The sequence below is a fragment of the Lontra canadensis genome, unplaced genomic scaffold (genome assembly GCF_010015895.1).
Source record: "Lontra canadensis isolate GAN:19392208 unplaced genomic scaffold, GSC_riverotter_1.0 scaffold15, whole genome shotgun sequence".
Taxonomy (NCBI): Eukaryota; Metazoa; Chordata; class Mammalia; order Carnivora; family Mustelidae; genus Lontra; species Lontra canadensis.
The window spans coordinates 20,889,088-20,907,954 of record NW_022631009.1 but is presented as its reverse complement, the minus strand read 5'-3'; the positions used below and the strand labels follow the sequence as shown (position 1 = coordinate 20,907,954).

The window sequence follows — 18,867 nt, the reverse complement described above, 5'->3', positions numbered from 1 at the left end:
ACCTTCTAGGGTTGCTGTAAGGATTCAATGAAATGATGTATATAAAGATCCCAGATCATTGATTAGAAGATAATGGTATCCCCAAAATGATGCTTACTGTTATGTTTTCCTTCTGTATTTCTGGTGGTTCCTTCTTAGTATCCTTCGAGGTTTACTCTTGCTCTGATGGCCTGCTAAACTGGTGTTTCCTGAATATGTTACTTAAAAACACTTCTCTTGAGTAACCTCACCAAACCCAGGGCTTCAGCTACTGTTTTTATGCTGATGACTTCTAAATCTTTACCCTCAGCCCAGATCATATGTAACTCCAGACCCAGATATCCATTCATCTGACATTCTGCCTGGACATCTCAAAGATACAACAAAATCAACATACCCCAAACTGATCACATCATCTTTCTGTTCCAATCTTGGCTTCTCTCTCAGTAGGTGGCTTAATCAAATCTCTAGATCCCTAAACTCAAAGCCTGGGAATCTTTCTCTATTCCTCATTTCTCACTCATCCTTCACACTCAATTAGTCATCAGATTCTCTCAAGTCCCCTTTTATCTCTTATATCACTCCCTCCCTCTCCCTCTATTTCATTTTATAGCCACTCTCACTGTCTAAATTCAGATTCTCATCTCTTCTATCAACCATTACTGCAATAGTCTCCTAACTGGTTTCCCTACAATCTTCCCAACCCTCCTCTGTGTCCTCAACATTCCTGTAAAAATGATCTTTCCAAAATGCAAATTTTATCATTTATTTTCCATTTAAAATTTTTTAAGAACCTCCTAGCTTTCAGGATAAAGTGCAGATTCAGCCCATACATTTCTTCAAGAATTTCTTGCCTGTTTCTTTAGCTATATTTCCCAATATTCCCAATATTCTCTCATTTTCATTTTTACCATTTGATTTGTTTTAGAAAACCACTTGAACTTCTCTAAAGGAAGCTATTTCTATCCTTGGGCTTTCAGGTATGTCAACGGAATGTCAACGGAATGCCTACGGATTACCTCTACCCCACCCCCTTGCCCAACTGCCCCTTTCCTTCCTTCCTTAAAGATCAGCTTAAGGGGCACTCCTCTGCAAAGCTTTTCCTTGATCTTGACTCTGGTGTTTTTCTTAATGTTCCCCTGATACGCATGTTTCAGTAGGTAATAGCGTTTTCATACTACTCATTTCTCTCACTAGCCTGTGAACTGGACCCCAAAGTTTGTTCAACACTCGTCCCCAGCACCCAATCCCTAGCACCTAGCTCATAACAGATACAGACTATTTATTAACGAAAGAGTAAATTCATGAAGAGAGTTTTTAACCCTTGGGTATGCTGAATGTAGACCTAAAGCCAAAGGCAGAGCTTTGAGTTAAGGTGGCATGTTATTGGAGACGCCTTAAATCACATTTCTCTCTTCTCCACCCAATCCTTTCTTCTCCATTTTACTTTTGACCAGGTTCTACCACTCACATTAAGAAGAGTAAGACACAATAGCTTTTAGACACACCTGTTGAAACAAGCAATGAAGATGGAGAGTATCCCATTTAGCAGCGTAGGGAGATGAGAGTGTGACTGGGACCTAGGAAGCCAATACACACACACTGCCTTCTACAAACTTGAGCTCCAGTGTTCCTTTGTAATTTTGAACCAGAAGCAGAACTCTAAAATCTAATCTGTTTAGTTTTATTTTCATTGGGGAAACTGGGTACGTTTTTAAAAATTACATTAATTGATCATTTTCTTTTTCTCCATTTTTTCCCATACTTCTCTGAGTGTGTTCTCCTTTTCAAATTTTGGCTGTTTCCCAGCTTTTCTTCTGTGAAGGTAATAGCGATAAAAAGGGTTAAAAAGAAGAAAAGCAAACCCAACTAACTCAAAAGCTAATCAGATTTTTTAAAAAGTCTCTTTGTGGGGGAGATTCTCTAGGTTGAAAAAACCCACACGTATCACATAGCTTACTCAACAACTCTATTTAGTAAAGGATGGCATGAAGGGAAACAGGGAGTTAGTGACTTGCCCAAAGCCACTTAACCAGTTAGATTGTGTCCCTACGTCTCTCCTGTTCCAGTCTTGGCGATCTCTTCTTCCTGACTCTCTCCCCTTGTGCCCACAGCTAACACATTTCTGTTTAGGCAACATCAGGTAATCGGTAAGAATATATTTATTATATACAGTGTATGCTATACATAATTTTTAAACAAATAAGATCAACACACTAACAGAGCCGAAAGAAGTCACGTGGGCGACGCTCAGGGCTCTCTGCAAGTTGCCCCTGGGCGAATAAAAAAGATCGCCGAAGGACTCTAGGCTCTAGGACACCACGAGCCTCGAGAGACACTGTTTCTCCCCAGTCTTTCTCCAAAGAATGAGTTGTCGCGTGGAGGGAAACCCTGGGCCGCTTCCTCCGGCACGGCAGAACGGTTTGAGTAACCAGGAGCTGTGCCCTGCTCCCTGCCTGGTGCGAGACCACTTCCAGGAACTGGTCAGCAGTAGGAGACTGCGGGGAGCTAAGCGGGCCTCCCCGTCGGGCGTCAGCACTCAGCTTCGGGGCCACAGCTTCTGGGCTCCGCCGGGGCTCTGGGCGCAGAGGCCCGCCCGCGCGCCGCTCGTGGCTGGGGGCGTTTCACGAGCCCGGATCCCCGCAACCAGGTTCTCCCCCTCCTGCGCGCCACTCACAGCTTCGTGGGCTGCTTCCGGCCCAGCCCTGTGGGTTTCTAGAGCCTAGCAGTGCCCTGGCCAGAGATGTAAAAGATCGGGCGGTCTGGTCCTACAACCCGTCTAGGTAGAACTCTCCTGTAAAACTCTTGCCTGTGGGGGATCCGTTTCCCTCCATCCTAGGAGTTTGATCTTTATGCAGCGCCCCTTGTATACGGCAACTGTATTATGTACCGTAGGTTTAAAAAAAAAAAAAAAGATGGGATTAGTCTCACATCCAGAGACAGTTTATTTTCCACATAAACTAGGAAACAAGTCATGAGGTAGTGAGCAATCCAACAGACCCAAGTAGAGAAGCGGGGGGGGGAGTGGGGCGGGAGGGGTTGGGAAGGGTAGATCCAGGCTAGACGGAAGAGACTCAGAGCAAGCGGGCTGAGTTGAGAGAAGAGGAGAGGAGTCGATCCGAGAGGGGAGAGTGGGCAGGGGATTAGGTGAGAAGAGGAAGGAGGAAGGAGAGCCTGGAGCGGGGAGACAAGAAGGAAAACGGGGCGGAGTGGGGGAAGGTGGGCGGGCATAAGAAGGGGAGGGAGAGGCCTAGTTTGGGTCCTACAGGCCTCCGCTCACTGCCTTCTTGCGTGAGAGAAGTCTCACGAGCCCCCAAATACGGCACCGGGCAGCCTCCCAGCCTCTGCGAGCACCGTCTGGCCGCTACCCCTCGGCCTCGGAGACCGGCGGCGCGCACACTCTCACGGTCGCGGGGCCACGCTGACTCCGGGAGCCACACGGCCTCGCGCCTAAACCAAACGGCCCTCCTCGACCGCCTCCCTCCCGACGCAGAGGCCAGAAGCCAGGTGGGCTCGACCCGAGCGAGGCCCAGCGCATCCTTCGGAGCACTCAGCCCCGCGCCTCAGGCGCCGCGTGCGGTGGGCCGGGCGGAAGGATTCTCGGCGGCGACGCTGGGAAACTTGGGAGAAATGTTCCAACCCTGCGGACAGGCCCGGCGTCGACGGGGCCGGAAGCTGGGGTCTCCTCTGTTAGCACTTATTTGAGCTACTTTTGTCCGTTTACTCGTTGATAAGCGCATTGGGGGATTCAAAAGGGAACGGGACCGGCAGCGCCCCCGAGGAGGTGGCGGGAAAGTAGAGATAAGGCTCCAACGGGACTGTCGACTGCTCGCGACAGCTGGGGCCGGCGCCGCACGCGGAAGCTGGGGGCCGGGGCAGCGCCCCTCAGCTCGGGCTTCGCGACCGGCCCTGGAGCCGGGGGTTACAGGAGGAGGGAGGCGCGACGCCCGGCTTGGAGGGGTCGCCGAGCTGGGTGGGAGCGCAGGGCCCACCGCGGACGGCCCGCACGAGCGGATGGACCGCGGAGCGCCCCGGACGAGGCGTTCGTTGTGGATGGGGTAGGAGCGATGGGCCTGGCGCTGAGGAGCTACGCCGAGGCCGCTACATCCTCGACCCTTGCCCTAGACGGAGCGGAGGCCTCACGGGATAAATGGGGCGCGCACAGGCGTTTAAGGCCCCTGCTCCTTCTCTAAGTAGGAACCGGCCGCGCGTCCCGTCGGCCGGCGCTGGCTCCCAGCACCCGGCGGCCGAGGCCGCTGGCGTTTTCCCGCCTTGCGCGCGCAGCCGGGTGGTGAGCGCTGGGTGCCGCTCGGCTGGAGGAGGGCAGCGCGGAGGCTGGTGGCCGAGTCCTGGCGGCTGCCCTTCCCGGCCGCCTGCATCCCGTCGGCGAGCCGCGGCCCTCGGGCCCGGCAGGAGGCGCTGTGCGGACGAATTGAAACACAATACAAAGGCTTTAGGGATGGCGTTTGCGCATGCTAGGACCGGACCCTTTAGTTGAGTGACACGATTCAGACCACCTTCTCCACCTCCTCCCTGTCTTTAACGTGTGTGTGTTTGTGTGTTGGGTTAGTCAGAAGGATAGGACGTCAGCGAAGGAGATTGAAAAGTATAAATTCTTAAAATTCAGGTTCGCTGTTTTAAAAGGAAGATGTAAGGCAGATATTCTAATTCTTGACTATAAAGGGCTCGCTTAATACTGCTGTTAAAGATCCTACTCCATTTGAAGGGTTGGGTTTAAATTTTTTTACTGAAATAAAGGTTCTTACAGACTTTCTGCTTATTGCTATCTGAAAGATGTCATCAGTAACAGGAGCAAGAGGTAATTTCAATATTGAAATTACAATATAACAATATTATGTTTGTGGTGCTTTATCAAACTATAACAATGCTATTTGTGAATATTTAGTGGTCTGTGAATCATTAGTCCACAGGAACTGGGGCAGTTATGCAAAAATGAAATGTATTATTTCATTTATTGTCCTCTAAAATGTAGAACTAAATTCATACCAGGGAGTAATCTTATGAAAACTCTGATCAGAAATAAAGGGGAGGGGAAGGAAAAGGAAATCTCTGAACCCATTGTATATATGGCCAATGTAGACACTCGAGCCCTGTATAAGTAAGTGGTGGAGCTATGAAGAGATTAAATGGCGCTGCCTCCATTTTATATGTGTTCTCAGACTCAAAGGGATCTGCCTTAGAGAGACTGGCGTCCTAGTAGAAGCTGGCATTCTTGGACTTTGTTTTTGCAAATTGATTTATGTCATTTTGGAAATTATTCAGAGTGATTATAAATGCAAATTACTAAATGCATGGCATATAAAGAGACGTCTTATTCTGCTAATAATTAGTCTAATATATGGAAGAATTAATTTCCAAACAATGCTTCCACTGAAAAAAAAAAAAAACCTATGATTTTATGATAGTGTGATTTGGTAGTGAGGCTGTTCTATCTAACAAGTAACTATTTCAGGACCTCAGGATATTAAAGTTAAAATGGGTATGAAATTTTGGTAAAAGGAAGAGTTGATGGTGTAAGCAGGTGCTTATTGTACCTGGATAGACATCTACAGTGTTGTTCAAATACAGTGCTTCAGTCTGAGGTGCAAGTTTATGATAGGGTGCTTCTACCTCTTCTTTGAACAGGTTAACCCCAAAATAAGAGTAAGGTAAACCCTGGTTAAATAAAATAGTTCTTTTTTATTGGTAAAGATTAGGTTAGGTAGTAAAATTATATAGGAAGTTAGATATGTAATGATCACATTAGCTTACCTTTATATAGCATTTTGTAACTCATTGAGTACTTTAAGGTATATTTATCTCACTTAATTCTCACAATAAATTTTTAAAATTTAAATTCAGTTAGCCAACATATAGTACATCATTAGTTTTTGATATGGATTCAGTGATTCATTAGTTGCATTTAACACCTAGTGCTCATCACTCTCACAGTAAACTTTTTGACATAGATACCATTTTGCTGGTTTTATAATTGGGGAAACAGGCTCACAGTGGTGGCCTTTTGACTTTAATTCAATTAACTCTGCTATGCAGCTGGAGTGACCAGCAACCACTAATACCTTGACTTTCAAATTGCATGGGAAATTTGGTGTTCTTGAACCAAATGAATGGATTTTTGAGCTAGATAATGCAGAACTGAGTTCGTGATACAGTTTTGAAATGAGTGCGTGTGGTGGTGGGGTAGATGGTGTTTGTAGTATAAGATTTAATATATAAAAATACAAATTGTGAGTCCTTAAAAAGCGGTAGTGTGATAGGTTTACAGTTAAAATGATACTTCTTTCTTAGAAAAGAAACTGTGAAGCTCAAAATTTCAAGTCACAATCCTGAAATGTCTTTTTCGGTTAACTTAACTAAAGAAAGAAACTTCTAACAGTTATTTCCTTAAACTTTGAAATGTAATATATTTCAGCCAGGTGACTTGAAATAGAAAACAGATAAAGATGACTTACGGGTTAGTGAAATACCAGTCTGAAACAGACAGCTTACTTTTTTTCCCCTCTCTTCATTTCCCCTGGACCAGCTGTTAATGTTTAACCTTCATTTACTACTTCAAGAGTCATATTTACACTTCTCCAGCAACACTTTATCCATATGTTCCTTGGCCTTATACATTATATAAGACTCTTTTAGGGCAACTTCCTAATCTTCTCATTAAGAAAATGTCACACTCACCCAAATAAACCTATAGAAGACGTCAGATGATATCACCACTAAAATAACTCCATAGAAGATGTCATCTGATATCACTTATAGGCTTCATTTTTGTCTGTAATAGTCTTTGCCAGGTTGTTCTTCCCATTTAGACAACTGGGATGCTTCCTTTCCTTTATTCAGTTGATCGGGGGGAAATCTAAAAACACTTCACAATTCACTTGATATCAGGTAATGAATTCAGCTTTCTTGAGAGGAACATGATGCAAAGTTATTTTTTCTTTGTTAATAATCAGTTGTCTTACCTAAAACAAATGATCATCATTTGGATCATAAGTTTCATACTGGAATGTTACTGCTTTACTATGTAAGGGATATGACAAAAAAGTACAGAATGGACTTTACCTCTTGTCTGATAACTTGCTTATTCCTACTTTTTTAGGTTCCAGAGGTTGAACGAATTGACAAATAAGGCTTGGGTAGTATTTTTATGAGCAAATCAATCTCATTATTTTTACTTTGGTAACTTCCTATCAGGTAGTTTTATATATAGGGGAAAACCTTGTCTAGGTTTTGTTATTGTTAGTGGTTAATTCAGTGAAGTTGGAGTTAAGTTTTTTGTATTTAAAACTTATTATAATGTACTGATTATGTAATTGACCTTTAGCCATGGAATATCACCAAGTTCAAGGTTTTTATCTGTAGAGTAGATATACTCCTGTTTATCACCTTTGAGGAATATTTCTGGTTTAAGAGAAGCCAGATAAGTTCTATCATAATAATACATTTAATATATTACAACCAATTGCTAGATCTCTTGTACCTTTAAAATTTTTTAGTGATTTACAAATGTGTGATCTGAGTGTGTCTTATTCTTTTTTTTTTTTTTTAAGATTTTATTTATTTATTTGACAGACAGAGATCACAAGTAGGCAGAGAGGCAGGCTCCCCACTGAGCAGAGAGCCTGATGTGGGGCTCGATCCTAGGACCCTGGGATCATGACCTGAGCCGAAGGCAGAGGCTTTAACCCACTGAGCCACCCAGGTGCCCCTAAATGTGTCTTATTCTTATCTGATTTTTCTTGGCTCAAGAAGATACTTTTAATCAGAATCTACCACTCCTTTCAAAATAGGCCCAACTGACAAAAAGTGGAATTGAAACTTAATTTTGTCAAAAATAATTTCCTTTTTGCACAGAATTTGTCTCATCTAGGGCACTTCTGTGTAGTGGTATGGTGCTGATTCTCCATGGTCTTACACTCTTTCATTTTTAAGTCTGTGAGGTCATCCCTATGAGTGTCCATTTCTGGAATCAGGGTGAATGAAACTCTGCTTGAAAATCTATGTGTCTAAAGCAAAAGCTATAGTGATTTTCTGTATAACCTTTTGTGACTAATAGAATTATCTTACCAAATTATACAGAACTTCCTCTCCAGATTATAAATCATTATGCCAACTTTGACAGTTGCGAGATATTGACAGCTCTTGTTAAACTAGATTACGATTTTCACATGTGAACTTGCTACTCCCATATCTGACATCCTTCTTGTCTGAATCAGTACTTTTGGCACTTAGTCACAGATTTATATTTTAACATTTGTTTTAGGCTTTGTTCCTTTGAGACTATAATGCCCTTGAGGGCAGGTTCTATGTGTTAGATTTTTTAATGCCTCACAACTCCTGAGTGAAACTTTTGGCGTATGGTATGTACTCAGTGAAGAATTATTCAAATAAACATGAACTGTTTTTTTTTAAAGATTTTATTTATTTATTTGACAGAGAGAGAGAAAACACAAGCAGGCAGAGCAGCAGGCAGAGAGAGAAGGGGAAGCAGGCTCCCCACTGAGCAGAGAGCCTAATGCAGGGCTCGATCCCAGGACCCTAGGATCATGACCTGAACCGAAGGCAGAGGCTTTAACCCACTGAGCCACCCAGGTGCCCCTAAACATGAACTGTTTTTATTGAGTGTTGTGAAGAACATTTTTTAGAAATATGAAGAATTAAAATACATGGTCTCTGTCCTTGTGGTACATGTAGTCCATCTGGGTTCCACATAATTTATTAGATTCATAATCCTTTATGTATAATAATGAAGTCCAAAAATCCCAGAAAACTTATATTGTTATGTTTTTGGTAATATTTTGTAGTAAAATCTAACCCAAGAGTAAGTCATTTGGCATAAAAATATGACTTGAACTGATGTGAAGCTATTTATAGTATTCATTTATTCCACTTAAGAATATTCAAATGTTTTACCTCAGAAATAATTGATCCTTTAATTATGATGTTATTATATTACCACCATGGTATATATATTATATTACCTTTTGAAATCTGAAAAATTCTGACTTGTGAAATACATCCAACCTCAAGAGTTTTAGGGACTGTGGATCTCTATGAATACAAATACAAATACAACTTATACAAGAAGTTAAATGATAGTCAAATAACTAATATAATAATGGTAGAAATATCCCAAACCCATCTTAGTAAGCTGCTTAAACAGTCATGGTGTATCTGCTGGGTGTTCCTGCAACTGGGCATGCACTCAGTCTTGGATCCCAGGGACCAGAGGCAGATGATGTGGGAGTTTCTTCCTGACATGTCCAGGCATATGAAGAGCCAGATGATCTGTACAAACTAAGTCCTTTAGAGAGCACAGAGGATCAAAACCAGGGAAACTAAATTCAGTCATCCAGGAGTAAGAGATGGCCTAAAAAATGACCCAGAGAGACACTGGCATAGAAGGAGGGATTAAGGGTAAGGTGAGAGTCCTGGGCAGTTGCCATAGCCATGGATGATAGAGCAGCAACCCTATGCTGAGTAAGTGGTTCACTTTGGTGTAAAGGGTAGATTTGGAACGGGCTGGTACAAATATTGTTGCGTGGATCTGAAAGGGACCCTTTATACAATAATTTATGGCTGTGTCCTCTACACTATTTAAAAATGAGTGATCTGAAGTTCAATAATTATTTTTCAAACATCTAGTTAGTGGTTGAGCCACAGCACAAATCCAGGTTTTATGTTGCCTATCTAGTGCTTTTTCTAATACCATAGGGAAATAGTATTTCAATCTGGAGTAGTCATGAATGACTTTTCAGAAGTTTGAATTGAATTATAGTAGTTTGCCAAAACTTGAATTGAATTATTATCACAGTTCCACAACACTTAAATCTCCATAAATCTCTGACTATACTTTTATATATATATTTTGCATTTTTAAGTAGCTTGGTCAAGGATTGTCTTAACTTTTTAAATCCCCACAGTACTAAAGAAGTGTTTTGCACATAGTATAGAATGAGGAAAAAAAGGGTTGAAGTGGAAGCAGACCAAAAAATAAGTGTCTTATAGTAGAAAGAATACCACTGGGAATTATAAAACCCAAGTTCTTTTCTAATCTGGCACAGATTAACTGGATAACCTTGTGCAAATCACTGAACTTCTCTGAGATTCAATTTCCATTCCCGCCCCCGCCAAAAAGGTCAAGTGACCTTTAAACTCTTTTACTCTATATTTTAGTTTTAGGTCTATATTTGGTTGAACAATATAATTACCATTACTACTTACTGGATTTAATTGTCTAGGTATTATAAAAAGATAGGTGATATGGGCTTAGGTTTTGCAGGGACCCTCTCCATAGAGATCTCTGAATATATCTGGAATATTGATTAAACTATTTTGGTAAAATTATAAAAATACAAAAAATATCAACAATACATTCAACAATAATCATTTCACATTCAAGGCATTGAATAAGATGTGTTCTCTGACCTAGGATTTAGGAAGAATTTACTTTAAATAGTTAAAAATGTAAGTAAGTAAACAAAACAAGCTCTGTGGAACTTTGATATGTTTAGCTGTAATGAATCAGCCTTTGAAACTGTGGTATGACTGGCTATTCAGCCTTTCATTGGAACTGTTTAAATTATTTAGCATTTCATAATATAAATATTTTGATACTGTGCACTCCTTGATTAACATGAAAGTGGTTTATCATCTTTGAAGAAAATTGTAACCCTTACAAATCAACTCAGAGTATAATGTTTCTTTTTTTTTTTTTTTAAAGATTTTATTTGTTTATTTGACAGACAGAGATCACGAGCAGGCAGAGAGGCAGGCAGAGAGAGAGGAAGGGAAGCAGGCTCCCCGCTGAGCAGAGAGCCCGATGTGGGACTCGATCTCAGGACCCTGAGATCATGACCTGAGCCGAAGGCAGCGGCTTAACCCACTGAGCCACCCAGGCGCCCCGAGTATAATGTTTCTAATTGATTATCATCTGGGATAATATAACTATATTCCCAAAGCCCCTTTTCTGAGTCCCAAACATGTTAGAGAAGTATCACATTCATTTCACTTTATGTTGTATTAACTAATGGCAAAAATATTTGGTTGGAGCTACATAGCATTGTGATTGACTGGTGAACATTTTAACAGAGGAGATCTAAATAAAGATAACATTTTTCAAAAGAAGGACATTGCTGGTGCTTGACTACCTGTTCTGTAACACATTTATTCAGTCTTGGCAGTTAATGTAGATTAGAACATTTAAAGTTTCCAGCCTGTGGCCATCTTTACAGAATAAACCATTTCATGAAAACTTCTTATAGGTTATTTTCCTAAACAAGGTTCTTTCAAATTTTTGACTGTTATCCACAGTATAAAATAAATGTACACTGTGACTTGGTACCCACATACATATATAATAACTGAAATAAACTTTCATGAAATAATACTTGCCTTACTATGTGTGATGCACAGTGAGGTTTTTTTATGTTCTAATTTATTTTATTCTTTTGAAATAGTTTGTCAGAAACCCACTAAATTGATTCCTAACTCTCTAAAATGTCATGACCTATCATTTGAAAAGCTTCAGCTTAATCCTTTTTTGAGGGCAGTTAATATTTTCTATTTAATTTTTGTTCCACAGAGCCGAGATCTGAGCTCAGCACATAGATGCTACTCAGGTAATGTTTCTTGAGTGATTTGTTCTTGATCTAGTTTCAGAAATATTAAAGTATCAGTGACACTTTTCTATACCAGTTGCATGAAGCTGTTGAAAGAAATTAGGAGAAAATTATTAGTAATTAGAAGATGAAGGTAAAACATGTATGAGAAGAAGCAAGAGTCACCACACACTTTAAAAAGGAAAAACATAATAACAACGTGTTGTTTCTCTAAGAAGTTGTAGAATCAAGTGCTGACTTGAATTTTTTTTTCAAATGCCACTATTTTAAACTCAGTATTCATTTTTCTAATAATTTAATCTTAAAACTATCACCTCATGACCATACAGTGACTTTCTCCTAACTGCTGCTTGTGTGTGTGTGTGTGTGTGTGTGTGTGTGTGTGTATGAAGCTTAATTTTGATAAGGTGTTATTTTTCTAAGAAAGTAAGATTTACATCTTGTAAACTTTATTACTATTCTTTAAACAATATTCTGAGCCAAATACTATTTGTGAATAAATCACATATTTTTGCCTTTTTTGCCTCCTAATCATACAAAGTTTTTCCCCCTATAGTAATGTCTGTTTAATTTTTAAGTATGGTCATTAGTAACTTAAGCTTTTCCATTTATACCCATTAATAACTTTTGGGGGGAGGTTTTGACAAATATTTTGGTTCCTTATAGGTTCAACTCAAATAAAATTCTGTTATAACAAGTATATTAGAACAGAAGTTTCTAAAAGATTGCTTGGTATTTTCTAGCTGTTGACCTTTTCCTTTGTAGCAATAATTTGTATGCTAGAGTTTCTGCTTAGCAAAGAATTAGGCTACTTCAGTGAAATTTTCTGGGATATGATTAATCCAAATAAATAGAAGATACATATTTTATTACCATATGATTTGAGCAGGGTAACATCAATACATCAGGGAGTTTTCGCTACTGCTATTTTACGTTTAGTGGTATTTTATAATTATTCTAAAAATTAATGTTTTCTTCTCATGCTAAATTCTTTAATGGAATTTTATCTTCTTTCCTTTCTTTTGTTTTTCCAATTTTTCCTTTTTTTCCCCTCCTTTTTGTATCACACAAATACTTCTGTGCTTTATACAATATTGAAACTCATTGAATGCTTGCTGATTAACTTTAAGCTAAGTTATTCCCTAAAACATTTAGGATCACTAGGGCTCTCTAATATTAATATTATCTAGTGGATAGCGAATTGAGCTTAGAAGTTAGAGAACTAAGTACATAATTGTGTTTTTTTATTAACTCAGTAATTTAATCTCTGTCCTTTTATTTTTTTAATCTATAATTTATATAGGGCTAATAATTGCTTTTCCCTTTTGTCTATTTCACAGCAAAATGTAAGATCATGAGATAGTTAAAAGGATTTTTTTTTGAAAATTTAAAAGCATCCTACATGTATAATGTTTAGTGAAGCCCCTGATCATGGTTGTGATTAAATGAAAAAATGTACATAAAATAACCAGCACAGTGCTTAACACAGAGTAAGTACTAATAATTGTGGCTGCTCTGAATATTATTTAACTTGTATATGTGCTTATAAATTTCAATTACTTTATATTTCACATTTTAAAATAGAATAGAGTCTAAGAATACTAAACTTTTGTCAATTTGTTTTTCATGCTTCTCATTTTATGTGGATTTCTTCATTGGAATTCTCTCCCCTCCCCCAAATCTGGTCTTTTTTAAAATATGTATTTGTCACTTTGTAAGTTTTTACATATAAATAGTTAAAATTTATAATTGGGTAGTTGAAAATGAAAATTATAATTAGTTCTGTGTGATTGAGTATTTTGAATTATAACAATTTGAATTATTCCATACATAACCATGTAATAAGACATTTGGTTGCTCGAGTAATAACAGTTGCTTTGAGTTATATAATTTCAATTAATTACATTTTGTCCTATAGCAGATAAGTAAACTTTATATTGCATTATTTTTTATATATAACAGGTATTTTGTCCACATAGAGCAATTTTATCCAATTGAAGAAAAAAAGTTCAAAAGCAATTTAAACTTAACAATTTAGATCGCATACAGTTAGTTATTTCTTACCTATTTATAACTTACTATAGCTCTCTTCATATTTTTTTTTCAAATTATGTTTTACTTACCAAAAAAAGCGATCCCATTATAGTGATTGGAGCCTTCCTTTTCTAAACATTAAAGATACGTCATGCTTTTGCAATTTAAAATTGTTTAAATGGAAGTTATTCAAGCGGTTTATTACCTCTTTCTAAAGAGAAAAAAAAAAAGTGTCCCCCTGTGTGTGTGTGCAAGTGTGTGTACGTGTGTGCGATTTAATTAAATTATTTCTCTTTTCCCCTTCAGGAACCTTTCCCAAAATGTTAGAAGAGGGATAGAAAAACATTTGCAACTTTTGTTTGACTTGGTGAACGAGTCAGGAACTGTTTGTGCACAATAATCCAACATCAGTTTAAGATTTTTGGCTGTGTTTTTTCAAGAGCAAGAAAAGATTTTGCTTCCAATTCCTGCCCATTATTTTTTTATTGGTTGGATTTCCTATTCAGCACCACTTTACTTTCATTATTTTGGTTATTAATCTGTTCATTTTGGAAGAGTAAGTAATTAAAACAGTTTTGAAAAGTTGTGTATGTATGTGATATTTTGTTGGGAGCATCTACAAAAGCAATAAAAATCCTTGTCCAAATCCTCAAGATGCAGATGGTGTCATGAATGTTTTGAAGACAGGAAACCATACAGTCCTATTTTAAGAAATTCTATTTATTTCTAAATCAAATAAAAATTTTTCCTGCTCTTTAAAGTACCTGACTGGCAAGAAAACATTTATGGCATCCATTTACAGAAAAAGAAAAAAAAAAAAAAAGAACACACAAATTCTTTTAGTAGATTGAGGTTTGAATACCACAGCTCTTGGAGACATAGAGATCTAGAGCTTAATTTGGAGATAATTTACATTTTTACCTACTTACTTGCTGTCTTCTTAAAGATGTTAATTTTTCATCTGTTTTTCTTTTTTCTTTTTCAGTATAATTGCATCATCTCCATAACCAGGAGAATTGCTGTCTGCTCATCAGCTCTGTATCATTAATGAAGATCTTTGTCTGTTGGGTTTCCTTAGTACAGGTTAGTACTTGACTTTTAGTTTGCTCAGACTCATTATCAGAATTTTTCTGACTGTACTATCAGTGCTTTCTTTCTTTATGTTTCATGTGATGATTTCTTTCCTAAAACTTTTGTATTGTACTTTCCCATCTCTGTTCCCTACTTTATCTTTCATAGAGGTTCGAATAAAAACCAAGCAACCAATCAAGCAAAACAAATGAAAAGCCCCAGCAGCTTCCTGAAAATCTTGACTCTCTCCCTATCTATTTATCCTTTTATTTCATTCCTTAATTATTACTACTTTTTTAAAAAAGATTTTATTTATTTGACAGAGACACAGAGAAAGAGGGAACACAAGCAGGAAGAGAGAGAGAGGGAGAAGCAGGCTTCCAGCAGAGCAGGGGGCTCCATGCGGGCTCGATCCCAGGACAATGGGATCATGCCCTGAGCTGAAGGCAGACGCTTAATGACTGAGCCACCCAGGCTCCCCTTAATTATTACTACTTTCGAAAACTATTTGGCATCTCCTTTAATCTCACTGCATCATACTGTCTTCCTAACACTTCTCAAACCCGCCACTTCTGTATCAGTGTTGTTATACAAAGTGGTCTGTCTAAAACACAAATGTGAACAGATCACTCATCCTAAGAAACCACTTAATAACTCTCCAACACCTACAGAAGAAAATTAATCTTAGCATGGAATACAGTGATCTAGCCCCGGCCTACCTTTCTGACCCTTATTTTTGGCAATATGAGATTTCACGTAATCCCCAGAATGTACTATGCTGTTTCTCACCTCTGTACCTTGGCTCGTGTTTTTCCTTTCCTAAAACTTTTTCTTACCTTGTCTTTCCCTAGCTAGGAAGAAGGCTTTTATCTTTCGAGACTCTGCTTAGAGATCATGACTTCCAGCAGATCTTACTGGCTGGTCACATGACCCTCTGTCCTCACAGTCATTCCTTGATTCTCCTAGCTCTCATTTATCTATTGCTATCATTCACTAGAGAATGAGCTCCTTGAGGGCAGGGGCCAAATTGTAGTTGGTTTTGTGACTGAAAGGATTGTAAAAAAATCTTTTTTTTTTTTTTTTAGATATTTTGAGATTCTTAAAGATTTTTTAGATATTTTGAGAATTTAGAAAAGTTTTCTCAATTCTGTGTAAAAAACTACTAATTCTGTGAAAAGAAAAACACATTGCAGGTTTCTGATAACTTTATTGATAGAAAGCAACTGATCCAATAGCCTAAATTTCTAACTTTTTCCTATTCTGAATCCATTCATAATGAGGGATTACACCCTGAAAATTCTGGATCAAGGCAGTTTTTTCTGTTTGCTTTGTGGAACTGTCTGACTTGGACAGCTTTTGGCACGAGTAATAAACTCTCAGATTATTTTAGAAACAATGAACTCTGTGTAGCAGGTGTATTTCCCAGTGTATGCTGACAACAGAAAGAAAAATATAGCTACCCAATTCCAGCTCCAGAACAACCTCAGTCTGTAGTCATTCTCCAAGAGCCTTTGGCAGGAGATATATTGGAATGCTCTGACTGTCCATGTTCTTGGAAAGATGGCAATAGAAAAAAGTTGCTTTCATCAGGCCAATTTTCTTCATTTCTACAGTTCAAGAAGTTTAAGCTCTCAAAGAATGTTTAGAAGACAACGAAACTTTAAACATATCCAAGAAAGTACATTAATGTTAGTCTCTGCTTCCACCTGTTCTCATAGAACTTAACTTATTCCCCAGATATTTTGGGGATGATGTAAATGTTCTGTGTTGTCCAGTAGGATAGCTAATAGCTACCTGTAGCTCTCAAGCATTTGAAATATGGCTGGTGTGACTGAGAAACTGAATTTATAATTTTATTTAATTTTAATTAAAATTTAAATTTAAGGGGTGCCTGGGTGGGTCAGTGGGTTAAAGCCTCTGCCTTTGGCTCAGGTCATGATCCCAGGGTCCTGGGATTGAGCCCCACATCGGACTCTTTGCTCAGCAGGGAGCCTGCTTCCCCTCCTCTCTCTCTGCCTGCCTCTCTGCCTACTTGTGATCTCTGTCAATTAAATAAATAAAATCTTTAAAAAATTTTTAAATTTAAATATCCATGTAGAGCTACTAGCTACCATATTGGATAGTAGTGATCTAAGCTATACAATGCCAGCAGTAAAGCTTTTTTTTAATAAAACACTTAGGTGTCAGAAAAGTATCATCCATAATCAGATGATCCATTCTTTCCAATGCTGATTATGTGTCTTCCTCTTAGTTCCCTAATGCAAATTTTTGTGTACCTTCATGGCCTGAAAATCTCTTTTTAAAAGTTTTCATTTAAAATCCAGTTAGTTAACATACTGTTTATGTTTCAGGCATACAATATACTGATTCAACACTTCCATACATCACCTGGTACTCATCACAACAAGAGTACTTCTTAATCCCCATCACCTATTTAACCCATCCCCCCCTTCCATCCCCTCTAATAACCATCAGTTTGTTCTCTATAGTTAAGATTCCATTTCTTGGTTAGCCTCTCTCTCTTTTTTTCCCCCATTGCTCATTTGCTTTGTTTCTTAAATTCCACATATGAATTAAATCATATGGCATTTGTCTTGCTTTGACTGACTTATTTTACTTAGCGTAACACACTCTAGCTACATCCATGTAATTGCAAATGGCAAGATTTCAGTCCTTTTTATGGCTGAGTAATATTCCATTGTGTATATATGTACCACATCTTTTTTATCTATTTATCAGTACTTGGACACTTGGAATCTTTCCATAATTTGGCTATGCTGCTAGAAACATCAGGGTGGATGCATCCCTTTGAATTAGTATTTTTGTATTCTCTGGGTAAATACTTAGTAGTGCCATTGCTGGATGTATTTGATATATTTAAGACAACTGGACATTTTAAAAGGATACCGACATTGTTCTCAATGGATCTGTAACTTAGGTATGAAAAAGACCATGAATGGTGCTAGTTCTGAATTAAGAATTTTAGTATAGACTAAGTGACATCTTTTATAAGGTTCTTTCATTATATTTGCAAAGAATCTCTAAGACCTGGTTGATGTTTTTGGAAAACTGAGAGCCAGAAACTTTATATACTAATCACCATCTAAGAATTTCACCATCATGATGATGTAGTCAAACAATGTTGTTAAACTGAAGTCTGCACATTGGACTTAAAAGGTAGAGGGAATTCCCGAAGGGAGAAAGTTAAAGGGCAAGGGCAAAGGAAGGAATGAGGTAAATAAACTGGTTTGACTTGGGAACTGTGACATGATCTAGAATATGTGTGCAGATTTTTAACTAGTCTCCGTTGTGATCCCCAACTGCTTCAGAGTTCTGGAAAGATGGATATTAGGAAAGTGAGAAGACAAAGAAAAATTGCGTGGAAGATACTATTGCTGAGTGGGAAGAAATGAGATCGGTGGATAGCTAGAGCAGTCCATTGCTGTCATCATTACCATCGTCATCATCATCAGAAGCATGGTCTAACCACACCTAGAGCTTCTGTTGAACTGGAATTAAAATCACTTGAATTGCTCCCATTCTTTATCTCAACTGGTTCTTCATTATCTCATTTTGTCGAAGATTACTGTCTTCAATGAAAGTATATGATACATTTGCTATATAACATTTTAATGTTTCTTGTTTGGTGCCTGAAGAAATTTTGCTATGTGAAAAGTCACTATCACCCTTATCTGTAGCATTCTCCTCCAAGAGCAGTCAAATAAGAAAACCAATTACAGTAATTTTCTACCACACAATAGAGGTGAGAGTTCCACCAATCTGAAACTAAGTTAGCTATTCCAAACAACAGGAATGCATTATTGTAGAGTAAATAAAAAGTGATTGAAGTCTTTACCCTTAATTAAAATAAAACTCATTTAAGAGACAAACTGCTTAGGGAATATAGTCAATAATATTTTAGTAACTTTGTATGGTGACAGATGGTAACTAGGCTTATTATAGGGATCATTTCATGATGCATAAAAATATCCAATCATTATGACATACACTTGAAACTAATAAGATATTGTGTGCCAATTATACTTCCATTGGGAAAAAAAAAGGATTTGATTCACTTTCTCTCTGAGTCACATTAAATTTTTAGTGATGTGCATGTACCTCTGGGCAGACAGGTTCTATTTAG

The 18,867-nt window shown here is 38.4% G+C and overlaps 1 long non-coding RNA gene across 3 annotated transcripts; it reads left to right on the top strand.

Moving 5' to 3' along the window:
• The first annotated feature begins 2,747 nt into the window (after positions 1–2,747).
• On the top strand, positions 2,748–18,571 carry LOC116868434. Of its 3 annotated transcripts, XR_004382828.1 has the most exons (5): positions 2,753–2,775; positions 11,582–11,618; positions 13,959–14,208; positions 14,638–14,735; positions 18,053–18,571. It is a non-coding gene; the product is annotated as an uncharacterized LOC116868434 (long non-coding RNA). The 3 variants fall into 3 exon arrangements; XR_004382830.1 differs by lacking the exon at positions 13,959–14,208 and having other exon boundaries at positions 2,748–2,775; XR_004382829.1 differs by lacking the exons at positions 2,753–2,775; positions 11,582–11,618; positions 13,959–14,208 and adding an exon at positions 4,145–4,172.
• Positions 18,572–18,867: the final 296 nt, after the last annotated feature.